Source organism: Lipotes vexillifer, unplaced genomic scaffold, assembly GCF_000442215.2.
Source record: "Lipotes vexillifer unplaced genomic scaffold, Lipotes_vexillifer_v1.1 scaffold957, whole genome shotgun sequence".
Classification (NCBI taxonomy): domain Eukaryota; kingdom Metazoa; phylum Chordata; class Mammalia; order Artiodactyla; family Lipotidae; genus Lipotes; species Lipotes vexillifer.
Window position 1 is genome coordinate 726,641 of NW_006791360.1, and position 12,829 is coordinate 739,469.

The following is a 12,829-nucleotide window of genomic DNA, read 5'->3' on the forward strand; positions in this document are numbered from 1 at the left end:
CGAACCCGCGTCTCCTGCATCGGCAGGCGGACTCTCAAGCACTGCGCCACCAGGGAAGCCCTCATCTTCGTTTTTTAATTTTTAATTTCTATAAAGAAAAAAACAAACAAAATCAAAGATGAACCAAATGTATAGATTTAAAAAAAGTTAATAGGTGCCTTCTTGGCTCTGAGGCATTAAAACATTTAGAGCAAGGACTGAAACTTGGCTAAAAGTAAACATAAAAAAAATACAGTTATCCCATTTTCTTTCCCAATCCTTATAAGAATATATTAAAATAAAGAAAATGGACCATACTATTTTTTGGATCCAGACTCTGAATTACACTAACATTAAAAGAAAAAGGGGGGCTTCCCTGGTGGTGCAGTGGTGAAGAATCCGTCTAGCAATGCAGGGGACACTGGTTCGAACCCTGGTCTGGGAAGATCCCACATGTTGTGGAGCAACAAAGCCCGTGTGCCACAACTACTGAGCCTGCACTCTAGAGCCCACGAGCCACAACTACTGAGCCTGTGTGCCACAACTACTGATGCCTGCATGCCTAGAGCCTGTGCTCCACAACAAGAGAAGCCCCTGCAATGAGAAGCCAGCGCACCGCAATGAAGAGAAGCCCGCTTGCTGCAACTAGAGAAAGCCCGCGCGCAGCAATGAAGACCCAAGGCAGCCAAAAATAAATAAATAAAAGAAATTTATTAAATAAAGAATAGGAAAAGAAAAAGGTACATTTCCCCATACTTAAAGAAAAACTAAACCATTTAGGCGAAAGTATATCCCTTCCTTATCCCCCACCCCCCCCAAAATCTCCAGAATTATCTGACAAGATTCTGTAAGGATTTATGTTCCATTAGCATATTATTTTGTACTTGAAATTATTTTAACTGGGATTTCATATAAACATTAAAATAAATAAAAGTCATATCACTAATTTTCTAAAGTAGTGAGATTCAAAATAGTATATGCATATGTAAAAATAATTAGGATGACATGATTGTCTATGTAGAAAATCTGAAAGAATCAACAAAACCACCATTGGAACTAATAAGCAATTACAGCAATTGTGGGATACAAGGTCAATATATAAAAGTAAATCATTTTCTTATGTATTAGCAATAAATAAGCGGAATTTGAAATTAAAAATGCAATAATATTTACATTAGCACCCCAAAATAAGGAAACAGGTAAGAAATTAACAACATACGTACAAGATCTCTATGAGAAAACTATAGAACTCTTATGAAAGTAATCAAGGAATTAAACAAATGGAGATATATTCCATGTTCACGGATAAGAATATTGTCAATATTCTTATCCATGAACTGACAATCACAATATTGTCAGTTCTTCCCAACTTAATATCAACAGATTCAATTCAAACCCAATTTAAATCCCAGTAAGTTATTATGTGGATATCAACAAACGGATTCTAAAATTATATGGAAAGGCAAAAGACCCAAAATAGTCAACACAGTATGGAAGAAGAAAGACCAAGGTTGAGGGACTTCCCTGGTGGCGGTTTCACATTTCCTTATTTTAAAACTTACTACAAGGACTTCCCTGGTGGTGCACTGGTTAAGAATCCACCTGCCAATGCAGGGGACATGGGTTTGAGCCCTGGTCCGGGAAGATCTCACATGCCGCGGAGCAAGTAAGCCTGTGCGCCACAACTACTGAGCCTGCACCCTGGAGCCCGCGAGCCACACTACTGATGCCTGCACGCCTAGAGCCCATGCTCTGCAACACGAGAAGCCACCGCAATGAGAAGCCTGCACACTACAAGGATGAGTAGCCCCCACTCGCCACAACTGGAGAAAGCCCGCACGCAGCAAAGAAGACCCAACGCAGCCAAGAATAAATAAATAAAATTTATTAAAAAAAAAACAAAACAGGGCTTCCCTGGTGGCGCAGTGGTTGAGATTCCGCCTGCCGATGCAGGGGACACGGGTTCGTGCCCCAGTCCGGGAGGATCCCACATGACACGGAGCGGCTGGGCCCTTGAGCCATGGCCGCTGAGCCTGTGTGTCCGGAGCCTGTGCTCCGCAACGGGAGAGGCCACAACAGTGAGAGGCCCGCGTACCACAAAAACAAAACAACAAAAAAAAACAACGCTGAAGGACTGACACTACCTGACTTAGATAAAAATAAACGTGAAAAGCAAAACTATAAAACTCCCAGAAGAACACAGGAGAAAATCTAGATGACCTTGGGTTTGGCAATAACTTTTAACCTATAACACCAAATGCATAATCCGTCATTGAAAGAATTGATACCTTGGACTTCATTAAATTTAAAATTATCTGCTCTGCAAAAGATGCTGTCAAGAGAATGAAACAATAAGGCACAGACTGGGAGAAAATATTTGCAAAAAGACATACCTGATAAAGGACTGTTATCCAAAATATACAAAGAACTCTTACAACTCAACAACAAGAAAACAACCAGACAAAAAAATATGGATCAAAGACCTGAACAGACACCTCATCAAATAAGATATACGGTTGGCAAAAATATATATATAAAATGATGCTTAATATCATGTCAGCAGGTAAATGCAAATTAAAACAAAAATGAAATATGACTGCATACCTATTAGAATGGCCCAAATCCAGAACACTGACAACATCAAATGCTACTAAGGATGTGGAGCAACTCTTATTCATTGCTGGCGGAAATGCAAAATACTACAATCCCTTAGGAAGACAATTTGGCGATTTCTTACAAAACTAACTCTTACCATACAATCCAGTAATCATGCCCCTTGGCTATTTACCAAAAGGAGTTGAAAACTTATGCCCACACAAAAACCTGTAAATGGATGTTTATTTGGCTTTATTCAAAATTGCCAAAACTTGGAAGCAACCAAGATGTCCTTCAGTAGGTGAATGGATAAACTGTAATACATACAGACACTGGAATATTATTTAGCACTAAAAGAAATGAGCTATCATCCCACAAAAAGACATGTAGGAACCTTAAATGCATATAAGTGAAAGAAGCCAATCTGAAAAGGCTACAGGTAAAATGATGCTGACTACAACATTCTGGAAAAAGGCAAAACTATGGAGACAATAAAAAGATCAGTGGTTGCCAGGGATAGAAGGTAGGGTGAGGGAATGAATAGGTAGAGCACAGATTTGCAAGGCAGAGAAACTACTTGGTATGATATTATAATGATGGATATATGTCATTATACATGTGCCCAAACCCATAGAATGCACAACAGCAAGAATGAAACCTAAGGTAAACTATGGACATTTGAGTGTTATGATGTATTAATGAAGATTCATCCTTAGTAATAAATGTACCATTCTGGTGAGTGATGTTGATAATGAAGGAGGCTATACATGCGCAGGGGCATGGATATATGGCAAATCTTTGTACGGTCCTCCCAATTTTGTTGTGAGTCTAAAATGCTCTTAGCAAAAATAAAGTCTTACACACACACACACACACACACACACACACACACACACACACTCACACTCACACACACACATACTCTATGTATGATTACAGTTTTATATTCAGAGCCTCAATCTAAAAAGGGTATGCTTTATTTTACAAACTTGACTGTGTTTCCTTTTTCTTTGCAAAATGATCATGAGAAGTTATCAGAATTTGAAAATGTAACTCCTACACTTACATATAAAAGTGATACCTGTTACTGCAAACAACAAAAAGTATAAATTGTTCATGCCTGAGAAAGGCAGACTGCTGTTAGGTTAAATAGCGCAAAACCTAGCAGACTACTGTAATTTCATGGATCAAAATTAGACGCTACAGACCTACTGTAAGTAAATATCCTGAAGACCTAAGAATAAATGAAGAGGGAAGAGCAGGGGGTTAGCTGTATAATTGTGGTGTGATTGTTTACTGAGCTATGAAAAGCACAGAACTGGATAAAGCCAAGGTAAAAACAAACAACTACCAGAAATGTGGCAGTAAGCCAAAAACCCCACAGAATCTTACATCCTTTTACAAAACTCAAAACAATCAGCAATGAAAAATTACACTGTAGTGCAACTGATGAACTTACACACATGTTAAAATGCTTGCATTAAAACAATGGTAGAAAGCAATGAAAGTTAACACCTATATTCTCTGCTTTGTTTTTATGTTTAGATTTTTCATAATTATATACACATTATGATATAATAGTGACTACTGACCAAAATAAAACACAACATATATATCTTGCCATAAGCAAATGAAAAAAAAGACTGGCTCTTTCCCATTCCTCACTGGGGTGGTGGGCCTGGAAAACTCATCTGTCATATTCAGAGGGGCTAGAAACTCAAAACAGCGTGTTAGCCGTGTGCTTGTCAAGGATGGAATTAACTATGTGTTGGCCAGACTGACCAACACACAACTGGGGATGAGACAGCCCATGTAGTCAGGGCTGGTGGGAAAGAGACTGAGAAGATGTTTATATGATTGGGAGACTGATTACAGAGGATTGAGCAAATAAGTAAATATGTTAAGGTTCACAGGAATCCAGATTTCTGTCAGAAAAGGTAATTTAAAATATGTTAAGGCAGAGGCTAGAAAAAAATCCTGTGGTGGTGAATCCAAATTGGAGACATTGATAAGAACTCATAGTTTTTAACAGACAAAGAAATATATCTCTGTGCTTATATATGCTCAAATAGTATGCAGTCAAACACATACTACCTAGCTCTGTTTCAGGAAAAGGCCTAGATGCAATTGCATGCCAAGGGTAATGAGCATACCCAGTGGCCAGAACTTGGATTCTAAATACTTTTAACAAGTAAAAAGAATCAGATCTCCTGGGAAAAATGACTGAATCCAAAGCTAGGGTAGAGAAAGTACCAGATGAGCCTTGGAACACTTTGTTGTACCAGAAAGAAGGAAACGCTCAAAGAATGATAAAGACATGTCAAAAAGACTCAAGACGGAACATGAATGGGTTGCCACTGGCCAAATCTAGGTAAAATCTGAACATCAAAATTAATGACAGTTACTAATTATAAGTCATTAAATAAAACAGACATCACAAATCCAATCATGTTTTTAAAGTAAGTAAATAAATGGGGGAGAAGAAAAACCTCTACCCTATGGTATGTCAACTAACAAATCCAAAAGGAAAATAAATTTGAAAATCAGCACAGCAAACCACTGTAATAATACTGGTTCAGGCAAGATATATTAATATTAAAACAAGTGGGTGAAAGTTAGATGTGAAACAGTATGTTTACTTAGTCTCAAAATATGCCCACAAACTACTTACTTATTAACTTTACAGTAGAAAAACCTAGTAGACACTATCCTAACCAAGTGATAATAATTAATGTCAATAGTAATAGGACAGGTTGACATTGTTTGCCTTTGAGTAAAATGCAGTAAGAACAAACTACCACTTCAATCTATTTATGCTAAAAATGCGTAGCTGGAATCTGATCATGACAAGACATTAGGCAAATCCAAACTGAGTGACATTCTACAAAGTAACCGGCTTGTATTCTTAAAAAACATCAGAGTTGTTAAAGATAAGGAAAGACTGAGGAACTATTCTAGAATGAAGAAAACGAAAGACACATGTTAAAGAAATGCAAAAAGTAATCCTGGGTTGGATCCTGGACCTATAAAGGACATTATTGAGACAACTGGCTAAATATGAATGGAATGTGTGAATTAGACAACAGAACTCTATCAATATTATTTTCCTGATTTTTATGAATTGATTCTGGTTAGTTATGAGAATGTCCTTGTTTTTAGGAAATATACACTGAAGAATTAAAGGATAAAATGTCATGATGTATGCCACCTCATCTCAAATGATTCAGAAAGAACTGAATACACACACTCAAAACGATAAAACAAATGTGGTAAAATGTTAACTGCTGGGGAAGCTGGATGCAAGCTGTGTAGGAATTCTTTGTACTCTTCTCCCAAGTTTTCAGTGAGTTTGAAATTTTTAAAACAATGTTTGCTCTTTCCTTCCCTAAAATTGAAGGCTGTAAAGACCCCAAATAATTCTACTAAGAAAACATTCCAAGTAGATCCCCAGAACCTCTGAACTAAAGGCTGAGTCATCATCTTCATTAACAAAAGCCAGCCATTAAGATTTGGTTTCTCAACCCCCATGCTATCTTGTTGTAGGAGGATGGTCCTGTACATGGTAGACAGTTTAGCAGCCCCTGAACTCTACTCACTACGTGCCAGAAACAACCTCCCATGACATGAGATAACTAAGAAAATTTTGAGACAATGCCAAATGCCCCACTGAAGGCAGAAGAGCCTCAGGTTGAGAACCACTGGATAGGAAGATCAAAAGCTGCCAATTCAATAATCATAATTCACAAAGATCACATTTTTTTCTATTCTACAGACCCACGATCCTTGGCAACCACCTGTTTTAAAAAATGCCAACACTGGGACTTCCCTGCTGGTCCAGTGGTAAAGAATCCACCTTACAATGCAGGGGATGCAGTTTCGATCCCTGGTCAGGGAACTAAGATCCAACATGCTATGGGGCAATGAAGCCCATGAGCCTCAACTAGAGAGCCTGCGTGCCGCAAATTACAGAGCCCATGTGCTCTGGAACCCTCACGCCACAACTACAGAGCCCACATGTCCTGGAGCCTCCATGTCACAACTAGAGAGAAGCCCGTGCACAGCAACAAAGATCCCGTGTGCCGCAACTAAGACTTGATGCAGACAAAAAAAAAAAAAAAAAAATTGCCAACACCCATTAGGCTTAACACCATCAAAAGAACAGAAGTGGTGGGAAGGATATGGAAAAACTGGAATCCTTTTGCATTTGGTGGGAATGTAAAATGGTACAGCCACTGTGGAAAACACTGGCAGTTCCTCAAAAAATGAAAAATAGAATTACCATATGATCCAGCAATTCTACTTCTGGGTATACACCCAAAAGAATCGAAAGCAACATCTCAAAAATATATTGTACACTCATGTTCATAGCAGCGTTATTCACAATAGTTAAAATGTGGACGCGAACCAAGGGTCCATTGATGAATGAATGGATAAACAAAATCTGGTACATACACGCAATGGAATATTATTCAGCCTTAAAACGGAAGGAAATTTTGACATGCTATAACATGGATGAACCTTAAAGACATTACACTAAGTGAAATAAGCCAGTCACAGGAAGATAAAATACTGTATGATTACATTTATATGAGGTTTCTAGAATGGTCAAATTCATAGAGACAGAAAGTAGAACAGTGGATGTCAAGGTCTGAGGGGAAGGGAAAATGGGGAGTTGTTTAATGGATACAGAGTTTCAATTCTGCAAGATTAAAAAGTTCTGGATATCAATTGCATAACAATGTTTTAAGTATATTGTGAATATACTTAACACTTGTGAACTGTACACTTGAAAATGATTAAGACAGTAAATTTTATGTGTACTTTACCACAATTAAAGAAAAAATTTTTTAATTCCAAGAGCAGGTTTAAGTTCCTTAGTAAGGTGTTGGTAAATTCAAAAATAAATTGCATGTGTGTACATATTATATGTATACATGTTTTATATATATATATATATATATATATATACCTATAAATGTACACACACACACAATTCAACAAGTCAACTTACCATGATCTTATTAAGGAATGTAACATGCTCTTGGCATATACATGAAAGTGGATTAAACAGTGGAATGAGAACTTAGTTCTCTTCATTCCTTTCATTCAAAAGACCATGAAGTGCCTTAAGTATTTAAAAATACTAATCAGTGGGACTTCCCTGGTGGTCCAGTGGTTAAGAATCCACCTTCCAATGCAGGGGACGCGGTTTCAATCTCTGGTCGGGGAACTAAGATCCCACATGCTGCGGGGCAATTAAGCCTGCATGCTGCAACTACTGAGCCCGCACACCACAACTAAAGAGAAGCCCGCACCACAACAAAAGATCTTGCATGCTGCAACGAAGATCCACGGGCTGCAACTAAGACCTAACGCAGCCAAATAAATAAATAAAAATATAAATATAAAAATATAAATCAGTAACAGTTCTAGGATACAAGGGAAAATGCGTAACATAGGAATCCTTTAATGAGAGAAAGTAGATAGGATCAGGGATCAGATCTGCTGAGATTCAAGCGGTAGTGAAACACACAGTTCCAGGAGGCATTCCGGCTCAGAATCAGAGGATACAAGGGATGAGAGGAGGCCAGGGGGAATCGTCAGGGGAGTTCACAGGATCTGCATATTGAACAGCTGCTTTGGTCAGGCATGGCCCTTGCTCTGTTTATGCTGAGCTGAAACAGCAATGGGATCAGCCCTAGACTGAGGTGAGGAGCATGGGTACTGAGTCATAAGGAGCCACCTGATCTCAGAAGGTATGGAAATCTTCAAACAGGAGACCCATTGTCAGCACAGTCTACCCTAAGTCTTACAGATATTGAACACAGATTACAGTGAATAAGCAAACAACCAGGGAGTCACAAGTACAAAAGAGCTAAACTAAGAATCACCAAATATTGAGAAAAACCCATAAGAAGACAGACAGATGTCAAAAGCAGAAGCAAGACCACTTCAACAACAAGATTATTTAATTCCTCAGAGAGAACTAAGGTGACATTATAGCCATGAAAAAGGAATTAACAGAAATCTTTTAAAAGATAAATAAAATTTTAAAAAGAAAAAAGAAACAAACTCCAACCTGACTAATAATAAAAGAATGCAAGTTAAAATAATGTGACACCATTTTTATGTTCACAGTGTGGGTGTGTTGTAAATTTTAACTCTTTTAGGGTATGCAATTTGGCAGAATTCTTATTAAAAAGGGACATACCTTTCAATCTATAATTTCATTTCTAGGAATCCATCGTACAAAATACAGACATGTATATAAAGATGTACAAAGTATTCATTGCAACACAGCTTCAGTGGAAAATAATTAGAAATAAGCAAAACATCCATCAGTAGAGGTATGAATATTTAATAACTAATGGCTACCAATAATTAATGCCATGAAATATAAACAAGGCTTTATAAAGAGAGCAGTGGAGCTCTTCATACAGACATGACAAGATCCATAAAATGCGTTACATGAAAAAGGACGAAACTACATATATAAAGATCTCATATATTTTAAAAATATATAGATATTTACACACAAAGCTAAACTGTTTATATAGTTATCTCTGGGCAAGAAAGGTAAGTGGCAGTTATTTTAAAAACTTTCATTTTTGGTTTCACACAATTTATTAATGTACCCACCAAAAAAAAAAAAAAAGAACATCAAACCTGGGCAAGAGGGACTTCCGTGGTGGTCCAGTGGCTAAGACTCCACACTCCCAATGCAGGGGGACTGGGTTTGATCCCTGCTCAGAGAACTAGATCCCACATGCCGCAACTAAGAGTTTGCGTGCCACAACTAAAGATCCCACATGCAGCAACTACAAGATCCCACATGTCACAACTAAAGATCGCGCATGCCGCAGCTAAAAAAGATCCCACATACCACAAAGAAGATCTTGAACATGGGATTATTTAAAAAAAAAAAAAAAAAATCCGATCCGGGCAAGACTATTGCATCGTCAGTAAGGAGAGAACTCTCTGATTTAGGTAAGGTAGCAGTAGATCACAGCAGAAATAATAAAAATTAATTTACGCTTCTGATGTTCAAGGAGCAATATTAAGACGAATAAAAGGTAACTAAAAATAGGCATGAGAAGGAAGATAGGCCTATATAAGTGTTATTTCTTAAACTGTAATTATATGTTTCAGTAATTGCCAGACAAGCTGGTAAGTGTATACTTATAATAAACTTATTTCATTAAAGAGAGCTATGCTTGACCCTTGAACAACATGGGGATTAGGGATGCAGACCACCTGCACAGTCGAAAACCTATGTATAATTTTACAGTTGATACTCTGTACCCAAGGTTCTGCATCCATGAACTCAATCAAACTGCAGATCATGTGGTACTGTAGTACCTATTTAATGAAAAAAAATCTGTGTTTAAGAGGACCCACACAGTTCAAACCTGTGTTGTTGAAGGGTCAACTGTTCTCTTAAAGTATTTGTAGTAGCAGATAACTTGCAATGAAAGGCTACTGAAATTTTTGAGAACTCTAATGGTAAAGCAGAAGACAGCCTGCGGAATAGCCAAAACAATTCTTGAGAAAGAAGAATGGAACTGGAGCAATCAGGCTTCCTGACTTCAGACTATGCTATAAAGCTACAGTAATCAAAACAGCATGGTACTGGCACAAAAACAGACACATAGATCAATGGAACCGAACAGAAAGCTCAGGAATAAATCTGCACAGTTATGGTCAATTAATCTACAACAAAGAAGGCAAGAATACACAATGGAGATGACAGTCTCTTCAGTAAGTTGCACTGGGAAAACTGGACAGCTACATGTAAAAGAATTAAATCAGAACATTCTCTAACACCACATACAAAAGTAAACTCAAAATGATACTATAAAAATCCTAGTGGAAAACATAGGCAAAACACTCTGACATGAATCAGAGCAATATTTTTTTGGATCTGTCTCCTAGAATAACTGAAACAAAAGCAAAAATAAACAAATGGGACACAGTTAAACTTAAAAGCTTTTCCACAAAGGAAATCATAAACAAAATGAAAAGACAACCTACAGAATGGGAGAAAACATTTTCAAACGATGCAAGCAACAATGGATTAATTTCCAAAATATACAAACAGCTTATACAGCTCAATATCAAAAACAAACAAACAAACAACCCAATAGAAAGATGGGCAGAACACCTAAATAGAAATTTCTCCAAAGAAAACGTACAGATGGAAACAGGCACAAGAAAAGATTATCTACATCTCTAATTATTAGAGAAATGCAAATCAAAACAACAATGAGGTACTACCTCACACCAGTCAGAATGGTCATCAACAAAAAGTCTACAATTAATAAATGCTGGAAAGGGTGTAGAGAAAAGGGAACCTTACTACACTGTTGGTGGGAATGTAAACTGGTGCAGCCACAATGGAAAACAGTACGGAGTTTCCTTAAAAAACTAAAAATAGAGTGACCATATGATCCAACCATTCTACTCCTGAGCATATATCTGGAAAAGATGAAAAATCTAATTTGAAAATATCCACGCACACCGATGTTCACAGCAGCACTATTTACAACAGCCGAAACATGGAAGCAAACTAAATGTCCAATGATAGACGAACGGATAAAGATGTGGTATTTGCATGTACACACGTACACACGTACACACGCCACAATGGAATATTAGTCATAAAAGAATGAAATAATTCCTATTGTATAACACAGGGAACTACATTCAATACCCTGTGATAAACCATAATGGAAAAGAATATGTGTATATATATGTATAACTGAATCAGTTTGCTGTACAGCAGATATTAACCCAACATTGTAAATCAACTATACTTCAATAGATTTTTTAAAAAATGAAATAATGCCATTTGCAGCAACATGGATGAACTTAGAGATTATCATACTAAGTGAACATACAAATGAACTTATCTACAAAATAGAAATAGAAAGAGACATAGGAAACAAACATACAGTTCCCAAAGGGGTAAGGTAGAGGGGATAAACTAGGAGTTTGGGATTATAGATACACACTACTATATATAAAATAATCAACTATATTCAATATCTTGTAATAATCTATAATGGAAAAGAATGTGAAAAAATATATATAAATATACATGAAACCGAATCAGTTTGCTGTACACCTGAAACACTGTAAATCAACTATACTTCAATTAAAAAAGAAAACAAGGGCTTCCCCGGTGGTGCAGTGGTTGAGAGTCTGCCTGCCAAAGCAGGGGACACGGGTTCGTGCCCCGGTCCGGGAGGATCCTACATGCCGCGGAGTGGCTGGGCCCGTGAGCCACGGCTGCTGAGCCTGCACATCCGGAGCCTGTGCTCCGCAACGGGAGAGGCCACGACAGTGAGAGGCCTGTGTACCACAAAAAAAAAAAAAGAAAGAAAAGAAAAGAATAAAAGGGAAACAAACAAAAGAAGAAGACAGCCTGGGCCAGATGTTTCTCCAACTAACCAACATTAAATAGTGCTTTCACTCTGTGCAAATAACAAAAGCATATACATTATCTCCATTTGCCTCCTGGCTTCTATCTAATTACCATCCTATATAGAATGGCATTACTAAAGTCACTAGAAAGTTGTAAACTGGTGACATGAAAAGAAAAAAACAGATGAAAACTCAGCAAAGTCTTAAAGTGAATGTCAAAAAATTAAATTAAAAAATATAGATGGTAGAAATATTATATATATTGTAAACTAAATAAACAAAGTAATCTATTTTGTAGTCTTTGGGCAGAAACTATGGGAATGGTGTATGTAGCAGAGACTGCTATTTGCCTCTCAATATGCATTCTCCCCTTCTTACTTTATTAACTACAATCTCTTACTCTTAGCCAAGCCCAGGACTGCCCAGCTAACGACTACATTTACATGCCTCACTTATAGTTAGGTATGGCCATATGACTAAGTTATGGCTAATGAGACATGTGCAGAAATGAAGCATATTAATGATATCCTCAAAAAGAATGGTTACGGCCTCTAGTCTTGCTTTTCCTGTTCCTGCGGGCTGGAAAGTAGTAATGTAGGAGCTGAAGCACCAATATTACATGAGACAAAAACTACATATTAACATGAAAGAGCACCAAGATGCAAGAAACCTGGGTCCCCAGCATTGTGAAACCTGCCTTGAATATACCTGCTCTGTTATATCAGAGAAATAAAGAAAATTACAGCCTCTTCATTCAACTGAATAATATTTAAAAAGATGGTATTGTTAATCTATGAAGTGTCATAGCATCCCTTACAGACTACCTGCTGAA

The 12,829-nt window shown here is 37.4% G+C and overlaps 1 protein-coding gene across 1 annotated transcript in view; it reads right to left on the reverse strand.

Annotated features, from left to right (window-relative positions):
- Nucleotides 1–12,829, reverse strand: part of PIK3CB (phosphatidylinositol-4,5-bisphosphate 3-kinase catalytic subunit beta) — a 111,218-nt gene that overhangs the window by 47,969 nt on the left and 50,420 nt on the right. The gene's annotated exons all lie outside the window — the stretch shown is intronic.